This window comes from Corythoichthys intestinalis, chromosome 7, assembly GCF_030265065.1.
Source record: "Corythoichthys intestinalis isolate RoL2023-P3 chromosome 7, ASM3026506v1, whole genome shotgun sequence".
NCBI classification, from domain to species: Eukaryota; Metazoa; Chordata; class Actinopteri; order Syngnathiformes; family Syngnathidae; genus Corythoichthys; species Corythoichthys intestinalis.
The window spans coordinates 33,367,457-33,382,399 of NC_080401.1; the positions used below are offsets into that span (position 1 = coordinate 33,367,457).

Below are 14,943 nucleotides of genomic sequence, written 5' to 3' on the forward strand. Positions count from 1 at the left end.
ATTTGGATCACCAAATGTCCCATGAGTGGATTGATATATTATGGACTGCATATTTTTCCACCCGAGGCCAAGTCAACTGATTTTGAAAACTCCCGATCCGCTGTTTTGTTAAAAAAAAAAAAAGTTTCAAACATGTTACAGTACTGTACTTATTACAGTTCCGTACTCTTCCGCTTTTTTCGGGAGTTTTGCGGAGTATAAAACATACCGTATTTTTCGGACTATAAGTTGCAGGGGGGGGGTTTCCCCATAGTTTGGCTGGGGGGGTGCGACTTATGTGTGAAATTATTAACACATTATGATATCATTTCACATGTTATTTTGGTGTTTTGGAGTGACACTGAAGGTTTGGTAAACTTGTTAGCATGTTCTTTATGCCAGGGGTTCCCAACCTATTCCACTAAGGCACACTGTGGGTGCAGGATTTCATTCTTACCAAACAAGATGACAACACTTTTTCCCCAATCTGGTGTTTTACAAGTGCAATCAGTTGATTGCAGTCAGGTGTGGCTTGTTTTAGCAGAAGCCTCATTGGTTCAACTGTCTCTGCTGGATCGGCTGGAACAAAAACCAGGACCCACAGTGTGCCTTGAGGACTGGGTTGAAAACCCCTGCTTTATGCTATAGTTATCTGAATAACTTAATAACTATAGCCACGTTCGCGTTCTGCCTTTGGCAATGTGTGTTCAATTGTATTATTGACTATATTATATTGAAATGCATGCTTTTAGTTTGTGGCGCTTTCACGCCCACGTGGGGAGCACTTGCACTTGTTTACGTGAAGAAGAGCGCTCACACGCCAGAAGAAGACCGACAGCTACGTAGCTCTGACTGAGTGGGCGAGTTAGCAAGAGAGAAACACAGCTGCGAACCTACGTTCATTGTTTATGCTTATAAAATATCTCTACAGAGGCAACGCCTGTGTGTATCATCTTTTCTGTTGTTGTTGTGTGTTTTCCACCCACGATCGGACACTTAGAGCCAGTTGTGTGGTTGTTTGAACGATGCGCTAATGCTAGCGAATGCATGCTAACCGTTTGTGTCATGTCATTGCTGTAAAAGCACCTAATTATCATTTATTTACGTCGATGCGAACCTGTTTGGTATCGAGGACGAAATTGATTCAGCAAATTATACGGACGTCCAGCATCGTCATTTGGGAGTTTAGCCCGCTGAATAGCCAGGACCGAGTTGTTCATGCACTGTACACTGTACACTTACTCAGCATGTTGTTCTCTATTGTATTTTTATATTAAATTGCCTTTCAAGATGACATGTCTGTTCTATGTGTTGGATTTTATCAAGTAAATTTCCCCCAAAAATGCGACTTATACTCTGGTGCGACTTTTTTTTTTCCTCTTCGTTGGGCATTTTATGGCTGTTGCGACTTATACTCAGGTGTGACTTTTAGTCTGAAAAATACGGAATATATTTTTGTTTCTTTTGGCAATGCCTTTGTATTTCTGGATTATTTTGTTATTTTTTGCCCTTATTTTTTTTTTAAATCGAAAATAAAAAAAACAATCTTTTCCACCCCACTCCGATCCTCTGAAAAACTGCCTGATCAGCCCTATGTCCGATCACATGTTCGGATCGGGGACATCTCTACTTATCAACTGTCAAAAAAGAGATAGACATAGTTAGGCATTTAATGTGATAACTAAAATAGCTTTACAACGTATAAGAAAAAAAAAGTCATCATATAATTACCATGTATCGCATTTGTATACAAGCACAACAATGTACTGTGCATTACATGTTTTCTCCAGGGACTACAAGACCCTGAAATGGAGAACATACATACACAAATATAAAATAGAAGCACATTCCCAATGGACTGTGCAAGCAGTGTGACTTGATTCCTAATTACACGTGAAAAACAAGATTGCATGTAGTATGTCGAACAGTCTTCGCGGTTATAGAGTGACAAAAAACAAGATTTAAGAGGCATAAAGGGGGTGTGTCATGCTGCTTTTCCTTCCTGCTTATATTAGTGAGAACATTCTCACAAGAAGACGAGTGCTTTGGCAGCATCTTTATCTCCAGCTGTGAAATCTACGGGAAGTCCTGGTTTCATCATGAAAGAAGGACAGAAAGAAATGGACTGGTACTCCAAAAAAAATAAAAAATAAAAAAACCTTCCTTCAATATTATTCACGAGAACACATTACAGTCGAGGACTGACAGAACCTTATTTAGCCAAGATTGACTCGAACTGAGCATGGCTGGAGTGGGCTTGAAAAAGTCACATTTCTTATATCTGAATGTCAAATTCGAATAAGAAAGAGGCCTTGATGAGGGAATAAGCATTGGAAAATTCTTCACGGACAAGGTATTTATCTTGAATTAGCTGTGAAATGATTTCTCCCAGCAAATCCTTGAAGACAATATGTTGTAGTTTCCCAAAAAGAGAGAACTCGAGTCTTTCATTGCAGCCAGATGGCTAGCATTGTGCCTTTGTAAAAATAAAGGCTACTTTTGCATTTAAGGTCAACAAACAGTAGCTCTTCGTGACTCACAATGAAGCCCAAAACAACTTTTTTAGAGCGCAATGATTCCCCCAAAAACTGTTGACGCGAGGTTGAAAAACACAACTTGAGACGAGTCCAAGAGGGCGAGAGTGTAAGGAGCTGAAATTTGAAGGAGTGCAAAAGAGAGGACTCAATAGTTTGTCTTCCTTTGAGCTTCCAAACAATTCTCCAGGGGTTACTATGGCGACCAGGCTCGCCTGCCGGGCTCATACAAGCGCACGTAAGAGGCAGAGGAGGGGGGGCAAATGCAAGAAAGGCTGAACTTTTGGAAAGTAGCTGGGGGGGTGGATCAGGAAAGACCAAATTTCAGCATTTATTTTGACCTTTTATGCAACGCTAAGTACACATTTAGACTTTTTTTTTTTTTACTTTAGCCGATACAGTATATATAGGGTTGTTGTTTATAGTACTCATCACTGGCCACCTGATTTGCATTATTCAATACCTTGACACTAGGAAACTATTTTTATTTTTTCACTTTTACAGTTCTCTGCATATAATGGCGCAATGAAAGATTACACCTGATCAATAGTCACTGGCGTGAGTAACAGTCTATATATTGGGCCATCTACTTTAACTCTTTCAGTGCCAACGATGAGAAAATGTGTAAAATAGAAGAAAATTAATAGAACTTTTCCATCAAACTTCATATTTCATCCATTCATTCATTGGCTGCCATTAACAGCGCTAGATGTCCAATCTACCTTGACTGGCAGAGGTTGGAAACGAATGATGGTCAATGGTACTAAGACATGAGAGTTCACAAACAGACCTCCCATTTGTCAGGTGTTAAGTGTATGCTATTCTGTTAGAAATTTACAGGGTGTTCCAAAATGGTTGACCACATTCTAAATGCCCATATCTCGGAAACTACACGATGGATCTTAATGAAACTAAATACACTTTATGTTGAAGGTCATAAGTTTAATTGGTTAAATTTACAAAGAAAAGTACAAATATTTGTTGGTTCTATGACAGATTTTCATAAATGTTCAATATGAGCGCCGTCTATTTGAGCTCGTGCCAAACTCCAAACTCAGACTTGAATTTTTTGGTGCCAAGTCCTAATTTGCTCTGTAGTTGGTGCCTTCTTTGCAAAATTTGTGAAGAATGCACACTGCACTGTCTTCGGTGACTGAGTCCTAGCATACTCTAACACGCAAAATGCATTTTCCTTTGAAGTGAATGGCATTTCTTAACCTGAAAAGATAGAAATGCCAAACGTTACACACAAAAACTTGAAATGTTTCTACACAAGCTGTGAAAATTTGAGGTCAATCCGACGAAAATTGTCAAAATTATTGGCTTACGAAATGGGGTCAAACATTTTGGAACACCCTGTACTTTTACAATTGTGTGTATATTTATGAATTAACTAAGCAGACAATGCACTTATAAACAGCAAAATATGTGGGCTTGCTGACAGGGTGGACATATTAGCTAAAGCTAGCATTTCATGAGAATGTGATTCTGTTTAGCGCATTTCTGGAAGATTTCTATATTATGATTAATATTCCAATGTGACAGAGTAGATATGTATAACTTGACAACATCTAACTACACAAAATACGCAACTCAACTTTTTCCATAACAATACAAAGAAGCTGTAACGTTCAGAAATTCTAAACACCAATAACAGTAACTCACCAAAAAAAAAATATATATATATATATATATATATTCGAAACACCCCCTTTTAGCAAAAAAAAACATTGTTAATTTTCTTTCAAAATGTGAGCCTACAGTTTTAATCTGCAACTATTCATTACTTCAGCTTTCACTGTAGAAAAACAAAATGCTGGCCATAATGGAAAATTGAAAAATATAAGAGGATTTGTTTAGGGACAGTTACCTCATAAGGATAAAGTAGACGATTTTACATTCAATGTCTCCAATTTGATGATGAAAATAGAAAAAAAAACGGTCTAAACTGATTTTTTTTTTTTTCTCAAAATAAAAACTGTAAAAATAGGTATAAATCGAATGAAATACATATTGTATTAGTATGTGGACAAATGTTGGCCACAAACATCAGCTTCATTTATCTGCTCCATCTTCATGATGACTGACTCATTCTAATAAGGACACGAATGGCAATTTATAGTTGTTGACCCACATTTTGGAACATGGCAAGTATACCTAATGACATAGCCAAGTGAGTCACCCTCTTCTAGGGCAAGGAAGGGAGCATATTTAGCTAATTTAGTAATCTTTATGAATGAATGGAGCGTGCTCAAAATATTAGAAACTGTCAATCACATTCAGCACAACAAGACTACAAACCCTCATCTACACTAATGTATGTGTACCTAATAAAGTGACGAGAGCATGCTTCCCATCCTGCCCCCTCCGGCCTTAGGTTGGACACCGCCGCCCACAAGCGGACTGCACCCCGGTCGATCTCAGCCCCAAAACATGTTGATCAGTACCGAAATAAACTTTTAAAAGCATTTATCTCCCATCTTTCTGGGTCAGAATTAGTGACACGCTGATGAACAGACACCGTTGAAATGCAGCAGTCTTGTGTGCAGCTCCCGCCTAATCACACGCAACCACACTATATGTTTCACTGATGGAGGCTGTGCGCACACACGCATGCACGAAACATCTCAATGCACCAGCAGATACTGCGTCGCCACCACTGGAGCGCATCATTTCTCGGACACTTTTAACACCTGTTCTGCGCCTACCTTTTCATAGCAGCAAAAAGGAGTACACTTAGTTCCCATCTTTGAGAAAAAAAATTAAAATAAAAAATCAGGCTGAGTGGGGATCCGCGTGCCTCCTACTTGTCCTCCTCCTCCTGCTGCTCCTCCTGGTTTATTCACACATCCACAGAGAGTTGCGGCAGTCGCAATAATCCAGTTTTCCATGCCGGGGAGAGCGCGCGCAAGCTTCCTCACATCTTTTCTCTCCCTCAATCCCTTTTTCCAAACTATGCCGGTCTTCTTTCAGCACCTCCTCCTCCTCCTCCACCACCCGCTCTCTCACTCTCTCTCCCCGAGGTTGCCTGGTTACCTCCTTCTGCCGCACGCTAGCCAATGACAGGCCAGGGTTCCTCTTAACCCCTGCGATGCCAGACTGTCCTATTTGCAGCTTTCAAGGAGTAGGGAAAAGGGGGAGGCTGAGGTTGAGGAAAAAATGTATATTACCAAACTATAATGAGGAACGAGAAGATGAAAGGAGTGCGACGGGGGAGGAGGGACTCAAGGCTGGGATTGAGTTTTGAAATAACAAAAACAAAACAAAAACATTGTTGTGTTGTGACATTACGTTTTCAGGGCATTTATAGTTTTCTTATATGAAAGAATTAAAAATGGAAGTGAGAATCCATTTGAATTAAAGGTGAGGCTGGCAGCCGTCCAAGTTCAAATAGATTGTATGTCAATTGACGTCAATGGTATTAAAATATGATGAAAAAAAACTTAAGATTACTACTACTACTCAAGAACTGTTATTACATTAACCACACAGTAACTTTGGCACATTATTGTTTCAGTGTTTGACTAAGGGAGAAATTACTTTAAATACATTTTAGATTTTATAATGAAATACAAAGGTTATGATAAAATATAAATATTGTATATAGTGTATCACAAAAGTGAGTATACCCCTCGCATTTCTGCAGTTATTTAAGTATATCTTTTAATGGGACAACACTGACAAAATGATACTTTGACACAATGAAAAGTAGTCTGTGCGCAGCTTATACTGTATAATAGAGTTACTTTATTTTCCCAAAGTAAAGGATGTAGTAAATACGTACATCCCTAAATGTCCAAATTGAGTACTGCTTGTCATTTTCCCTCCAAAATGTCATGTGACTCGTTACAGGAGTGCTGCTTGTGACGGTAGACAAGAAAGCCCGCAAACAGTTTTCTGAAGACATGTTAACAAATCACATGGATTACTGGAACCATGTCCTATGGTCTGATGAGACGGGTGGGTTTTCTTGTGTACTGTCTTCAGAAGAGGCTTCCTCCTGGGTGACAGCCATGCACACCAATTTGATGTACAGTGCGGCGTATGGTCTGAGCACTAATAGGCTGACCCCCCACTTCTTCAGCAATGCCGACAGCACTCCTGTAACGAGTCACATGACATTTTGGAGAGAAAATGACAAGCAGTACTCAATTTGGACATTTAGGGATGTACGTAGTTTCTATGCAGTGTACTCACTTTTGTTGCCAGGGGTTTAGATATTAATGGCTATATTTTGAGGGGGAAATAAATTGACTGTTATATAAACTGCACACAGAATACTTTTCATTGTGTCAAAGTGTCATTTTGTCAGTGTTGTACCATGAATAGATATACCTAAATATCTCCGGAAATGCGAGGGGTGTACTCACTTTTGTGATACATTGTAGTTCACACACATTAGCGCTGAGCTGGGAAATTACCAGATTACCTTAACCCTTGAGAGTCGAAGGACGCGCCGGCGCGTCCTCAGCGCACGTCGTCTTTGAAGCGCCCTCACGTTTTAATTACGTCACCCACATGCCGTTGGTTGGTCTCGTTTTAAAGTGCGGAAGTTGCGGTTTACTCTCGTTATTATTTGAAGTCAATCGACCAACTAGAACGTGAGATATTGTCATTTAAGTTTTATAGTTTTATTGTCCTCTCAAAAAAACATTAAAACGCTGCATGGATCATTTGTTTATGTCTATATTTCCATCATTTCTAGTCCTTTTTCAAAATGGAAGCTCCATGAAAAAAACACAAATCAAACGAACCCTTTCGAAGTCACAGTGGAAGCACAAAATGCGTTTTTTTTTTTGTTTTTTTTTTTTATAAATATAACTGCGGTGCGAGGTTCAACCGAACGAGAGGGAGGAGGAGTGTTCTGAAGCAGCGAGGTGGCGAGCGACGGCCAGTTGGATACTGCTGGATCGAGCAGCGACTTTGTGTGACTTTGACAATGAACGGAAAACTAAATTTAGCGCAAGCAATTGTGCTTCTGATCAACTTGAGGAAGAGGATGGTCCAAATTCGTCATCATCGTCTTCTTCGGAAGAGTCCTCGAGTGAAGATAGTGACGGATTTGAACACGTGGGTGACGCCATCGACGAGCAGAGGTAAACCAACTCACTCTTTTTTTTCATGCTGAAAACGTTTCTTTTGAAAGTTTCTTTTGATATTGCAAGACAAAGTTAATTTTGATGCAATATAAGTGTGTGTTTGTGTATATAATAATAAAATGTGCATATCAGATCAAAGTCGTACGTGCACTGTGGGTATCCCAGGCAGGAATTTATAATTTGTGGTGTTCTTCTTTCTATATGAAGATTAGGGATGTAGCACATATTCAGCTATGGTATTCTTTCTATTGTCATACATATAGATTTCCATTATTATTTATTGCTGTATATATTTTTATTTTATACTTTATTATTTTCATAAATACTGACTTATTTTCATGTACATTTATAGTGACAATGAAAGCAAAGTGAAATGAAAATGGAAGGGTGGAAAGAGGACCGACACCCCATGGAAGTGTGAGCTGTGTGATGTAGCCGTGTCTAATTCCAGGACGAAACTGCTTTTCGGAGTGGCATGACTGAAAAAAATTTAACTTGTTTATTGTAAATATTTTTGAAAATGCTTTTTTCCCCCCAATGTTATATATATATTTTTTTCCCACATCAATCTTCTCAATTTGTGTATATAAATGTGTGTTCAAGAAGCTTGATTGTGTGTACATAGTTTTCATCAGGCGATTGGCCGCAATACCTAAACTCATAAAGAGATGGCCTCTAAACACTTTTTGTGTTAGATGGTATATATTTTTTCACTGTTCTTCACTGTTAGGTTTGCTGTATATAACCTGTTTTGACTGGAGCATGTATAAAGGCAAAAAACGCCTATGGCTATACCTGTTGTTTATGTTGAATTGTCAAATATAAGACTATTTATTCTAAATTTTTTTGGTTGAATGTTCATCCTAACATGTTGAATAAATATTACAAAGTTTCAAAACGGTTCGTTACGCATGTTTGGTTGTCAATTGGACATCAATATTAAAAATTTTGACAAAACGATTTTGGAATTTTTGGTCTTTTTGGGCCCAAAATGATGATTTATAATTGATCAGTGAAGGAAACAACAATTTGGACATGAAGTTCAAGATGTCACAAAAAAAGGGACCAAACCAGGCCATCGTAAACAATTCTTTCTTTGAAATATAAAGGCAACTTCAAAGGCATGCAAAATCAGACAAAATAGGCCCAGACCTTAAAGGGTTAAACTACCGATAAATTACCCAACATTAGCGGGTCATCAACATATTGTGAATGTCTTTTTACCTTAAGCAGAATCCAGCCAGCAAGTTTTGCAGTATTTATACGCAGCGTGGCTTATCACAGTAAATGATATTCTCCCAGATTTAAGGGGGCAGTAAAAAGTGTCTACAGCATAAGAACAACACTATACTGTAACAAAAGAGCCTTATGACCCTCCGCTATAGCCAGAAGTAGCTCATCTTCCCAATGTTATGCTGTGCATTAACAATTAATTCAAAATAAATAAATTAATTTGAAGACTTGGTCATCAGGATTTACAGTACAGTGGTATGAAGAAGTATTTGAACCTTTTGGAATTTCTCTCATTTCTGCATAAAATCACCATCAAATGGCGTCTGATCTTCACACAAATTACACAGATGAAAAAACTGTCTGCTTTAACTAAAACCACACATTATAGGTTTTCATATTTTAATGAGGATAGTATGCAAACAGTGACAGAAGAGGGAATAATACGTAAGTGAACCATCACATTTAATATTTTGTGCCCCCCTTCCCTTTTAACAGCAATAACTTCAACTAGACGCTTTCTGTAGCTGCAGATCAGTCTGTCACAATCTTGGCCCATTCTTCTCTACAAAATTGTTGCAGTTCAGCTGTATCTTAGGTGAAGCCACAACATCTGAATGGAGTTCAAGTCTGGACTTTGACTTGGCCACTCCAGAACGTGTATTTTTTTTCTTCTAAAACCATTATGAAGTTGAATTACTTCTGTGTTTTGGATCAGTGTCTTGTTGTAGCATCCATCCTCTTTTTGGCTTCAACTGTCTGACAGACGGCCTCAAGTTTTCCTGCAAAACACCCTGATAAACTTTTGAATTCATTCTTCCATTAATGACTGCAAGTTGTCCAGGCCCTGACGTAGCAAAACAGCCCCAAATCATGATGTTCCCTCAACCATGCTTCATGGTGGGGAAGAGGTGTTGATGTTGGTGAGCTGTTCCATTTTTCCTCCACACATGAGGTTGTGTATTACTCCCAAACAATTAAACTTTGGTTTCATCAGTCCACAAAATATTTTGCCAAAACTTCTGTAGAGTGTCCAAGTGCCTTTTTGCGAACATTAAACGAACAACAATGTTTTTTAGACAGCAGTGGCTTCCTCCGTGGAGTCTTCCCATGAACACAATTCTTGGCCATAGTTTTACATATAGCTGATGGTTGCACAGAGATAATGGACTGTGCCAGTGATTTCTGTGAGTCTTTAGCAGACACTCTAGGGTTATTTTTCTACCGCTCTGAGTATTGTGCGCTGAATTCTTGGTGTCATCTTTGGTGGACGGCCACTCCTTGGGAGACAAGCAACAGTGCCAAACTCTCTCCATTTGTAGACAACTTATTTGACTGTCGATTGATGAACATCCAGACTTTTAGAGATCGTTTTGTATCATTTCCCAGCTTAATACAAATCAACAAAGCTTGATCGCAGGTTTTCAGACAGCTCTTTTGACCGAGCCACATCAGACAATGCTTCTCATCAAGACAATTCTTACCAGGTGTGTGTTCTATAGTGGGCAGGTGTAGTGGGTCAGTGATTGGACACACACCTGACTTAAAATGTTTTGTAAAAACTGGTTTCAATTGCTCCTTAAGTCTCCTTAGGCAGTGGGTTCACTTAATTATTTTTCCCTCTTCTGTCACTGTTTGCATGCGCCCCTCATTAAAATATAAAAACCTAGAAATGTTTGGGTGGTTTTAGTTAAAGCAGACACTGTTTTTACATATGTGTGATTTTGAAAAAGATCAGATCAAATTTGATGGCGATTTTATGCAGAAAAGTGAGAAATTCCAAAAGGTTCAGATACTTTTTCATACCACTGTAGATGGATTTATTTCAGTGTCATCAATGGCACTAAAACATGACCATTCAATGCCAGCCACCCCATTTCAAATGGATTTGACATCTATTGCTGTCAATAGCAGTGAAGGTTCAGCAATTCTAATCCACTTCACTTGTTATCTCGTGAGTTGCTGGACTACTAACATTCTATTCTGTTCCATCATCAGCCTCCCTCGCCGACACAATCTCACGCTTTCATTGTACTTTACATCTGGGACTGACAGAATCTGGAGTTTACCTTCCCTATCGGTGCGGAATCCTCCCACACCTCCATCTCTTATTGCCCTTCCTGCTGTATTGCTCATTTTCGTTGACTTGAAGCACAGATAACTCTCACTCGCTATCGTTCGACACTTAAAGTCCAAAGGAGGATATCCTTGTATGTCTACAACTGGGAGGGCTAGCAGTGAATAATCACATTTCAGTGCTATTGATGACTATTGACGTCCAAATTTATTTGAACCAGGAAGCCAAAATGATCCACAAGTGGACGTATGAAGAACCTGCCTGTTGCTCTACTACGATATCTCACCGCAAATAGCAAACATTTGTCCCTCTCTATCTCTGTCTGGAAGTTAGTTTGAAATGTGTCCCTTTCGCAGAGAGAAAACCCCTACATGTGCCCTCGGGGAAGGGAAATGATGCGAATAGCGGCGTGTCTTGCTATGCAAAGATAAGACACCTGCGTTCTCCTCTGATATCTTGGCAACATGCTAATGATATACAGAATGCCGTCCCTCGAGACAGAATTGGATCCCAAGTAGAGAAGGACGGTTTCTTTGGGACAACTGAAGTTTTGTTAACCTCTACTCTTCGGATGTGAGATATACTTTGAAAACCTTAACTTGCTTCAATTTTGTTTTTCCAATATCATGTCTTGTCAGATGTAACTCTCCAATGAGTGAAGCATAGCATATATCTTCAAAATCAATATGTATTCCCCTGATAATACAGCCTAAACCTCTTGCTGTCTCTAATCCAAATCGACAGAATTCTCAAGACGATAAAAACCAATCGTCCCAAAAGCTTATCTCAATCACTGCTATTGACGGGCACGATCCATCAGTAACTGATAGAATAGGAAGGAAGACAATCTTAATTTGATATCTGGCCTCTACTACCACCAGATTATTAGAGACCTGTGACAAGAAACAACTGCAGAAAGAAGTGCAAAAGGAAGGTTTAAACAGAAGAACCTTTTTTTGACATGAAAATAAATAAATGCAGCCAACTAACCCTTAAAATGCAACTGGACGGGAAACGGGGTTTATGGGGATGAGGAAGAAAATAATAGAATAGTGATACAGAACATGATTGAATATTCATATGCGACTTAGCTAGGAGTATTTCAGCAAACTCATTACAACTTTTTGATAGGACAAGAAGAGAGAAGACAGGACAGATTACGGTATGATTAGGGTCAGTGTGCATACAGCACTAATAATGTGTTGTGAGGAACACAGTATTAAGTCATGTTACCTACCTGTGAGAATTAAGCCACTTTCACACATACCATAACACCATTAAAATCTCAGGATTTAAACAGGTAGCTTTTGTGTGTGAAAGCAATTTCCCAGGTCGACTGACACTGAGATTACACGGACACTTAACGGGTCGCTTCTTAGTTTTATGTCTGGGACTTTCCCGGGACGAGGCGTGTGTAAAAGTATGTGTTGATTCCCGGGTCAAAGCACAAAGGCCGATTACGTAAATATCATGGCGGGCTGATCATCAATTCCTCTTTCTGCGCAGTAAGATGAAAAGCGGTAAACAAACTTCACAATTATCGACGTGGCAAACTGGAAATGGCATAATTAAACTGAAAACATAACGAAATTAAATTGCTACTGGATCATAGAGTCGAGGAAGAAAGTCCTTCGTCCATCTTTGGAAATGTGTGGTTTATTTTGGTGCCGATGTTAGGGTCCGCAACTGTGGAAACAATGTTGTACCTTAAAGCAGATAACAACGGAGGGGTGCGTTGTAGGCTTTATTAAATACAAAAAAAAAAAAATACACGTGATCACGGAAAAGAGGGATAACACAATGGGTCCGTGACAGTAGGTGGACGGGGATCAATCATACTAACCTAAGCAGTAGGCAGAGAGCTGATAAGACAACAAAATAAATACACTCAAATACCAGCACAACGTAAAAGATTTCGAAACAAGGGCACCAGATGAACAAGCTAGCAAATGCACGAAATTCGAGAGTGCAAGGTGTCGAATGGCGCCCAGCATGTTAATATCTCGGCACCCTTCTCTTGGATCACCTGGGCAGTCTTGATGAGCTAGAATTGGCTGCAGGTACAACGTCGGGAACGCCCACACAACCTTTTAAGGAACGAAACAGGATCTGATCAACAGAATGTGACAGTCGATGCCGACCAATAATGACGTCATGTCTGGGTTATAAAATCGCGCCAGCCGCCCTCCCCGCACGGAGAGCGCCGAGACGCCACGCCAATCAAAACACTTTCACACGTACAACCCGGTTTATTCCCGGGACATTTCCCCATGTGTGAAAGCCATGACAAGGCTAAATCCCGCATCACCTTACAAGGGAATTTACCAGGATATAAGTCTGGGAGGGGCTTTAGTAAATCGACATGTAACTGTGTTATTTGCTCTTCCCGGCATCAAAAATGTAATACCAGTATGTGCTTAATTATGACTATTCGTAAGTGTAACAATTCTACTCAGGGGAATTACAATAATGTCCTCATTAATTTGGACTTTCACTAATGTGACCCAAAATGCACACTATATCCACGTCAGCGAATGAGATAAAAACATTCAGATTACCGTAATTTACCGAATATAACACACACTTTTTTCCCCAAAATCAACTTGTAAAATCATGGTGCGCATTATAAACTGGTACATGGATGGAGACAGAAATATATATATATATTAGGGCTGTCAAACGATTAAAATTTTTAATCGAGTTAATTACAGCTTAAAAATTAATTAATCGTAATTAATCGCAATTAATTGCAATTCAAACCATCTATAAAATATGCCATATTTTTCTGTAAATTATTGTTGGAATGGAAAGATAAGACACAAGATGGATACATACATTCAACATAAGGTACATAAGGACTATTTATTATAACAATAAATCAACAAGATGGCATAAACATTATTAACATTCTGTTAAAGCGATCCATGGATAGAAAGACTTGTAGTTCTTAATAGAAAAATGTTAGTACAAGTTAGAGAAAGTTTATATTAAAACCCCTCTTAATGTTTTCGTTTTAATAAAATTTGTAAAAATTTCAATCAAAAAATAAACTAGTAGCCCGCCATTGTTGATGTCAATAATTACTTACACAATGCTCATGGATGCCTGTAAAATCAGTCGCACCCAAGCGCCAGCAGAGGGCGGCAAAACTCCATAAGACACAACAAGTGAGCGTTTCAATGTGTACTGTCATTTAAAACTCCCTGAGCGGGGCATCTGCGTTAATTGCGTCAAATATTTTAACGTGATTAATTTAAAAAATTAATTAACGCCCGTTAACGCGATAATTTTGACAGCCCTAATATATATATATATATATATATATATACACCTTTTTATTTTTAATTGACACGGCAACGTAGTGTTGAAGAAACGTATGCGGCGACCCCTTGCCGACCATTACGGTACCTGATGTCACCATTTTGTTTCGGTAATACTTCACTCCAATTGGCCTAATGATTTCGTCTGTGTTAAATTCTGCTTTTTTCCACTCTTCATAAAGCACAGAATTTAGTTTCTTGAACTCGTTTGAGTCAACGTTTATTGCAGCTCTGCAACTCGGACCATAACAAACATAAGCACACAGATTTCCTGTGTCCGTCAACTATATCTGTCCCTCGGGAAACTCAAACCCAAATAACAATAGTTCCTATTGTTACTGTCGTGTCGACAGTGATGAGCTCTCATGGATTTCCGACTTAGGTTCTCACTTTCATTTTACCGTATCAATCCATGGACGAAACAGTTATTCATCATGATAAAACAAGCAGCCTTTAAAAGAAAAGTCACATCTGTTTTGTTTTCCCCTAGATTCTGGTAAGTTGGAGAAGTTGTCAAATCATATTATTACCGTAAATATTGTCAGTTTATGGTAATGTTTTGAACTACCAATGTGCTATGCTTGTGCTGTGTTTTACCAGTCAGTAAAATGACATTTCTGTATCTGTACACGAGCTCTGTTTTCTTGTATTCTTCTATTTATTGGTGCTAGAATTAGGGTGCGCGTTATAAACGGGTACAATAA

At 38.9% G+C, this 14,943-nt stretch overlaps 1 protein-coding gene across 13 annotated transcripts in view; it reads right to left on the reverse strand.

The window, feature by feature from the left end:
* The window catches only part of dab1a (DAB adaptor protein 1a), a 552,095-nt gene that overhangs the window by 241,556 nt on the left and 295,596 nt on the right, over positions 1-14,943 (reverse strand). For 7 of the 13 annotated variants that reach the window (XM_057840966.1, XM_057840965.1, XM_057840963.1 and 4 more), the window contains exon 1: positions 5,222-5,499. The exons of the other annotated variants lie outside the window; for them this stretch is intronic. The gene's annotated coding sequence lies outside the window, so the exon portion shown is untranslated. Of the gene's footprint in view, positions 1-5,221; positions 5,500-14,943 lie in introns of those variants that run through there. 13 annotated transcript variants of the gene reach the window in all.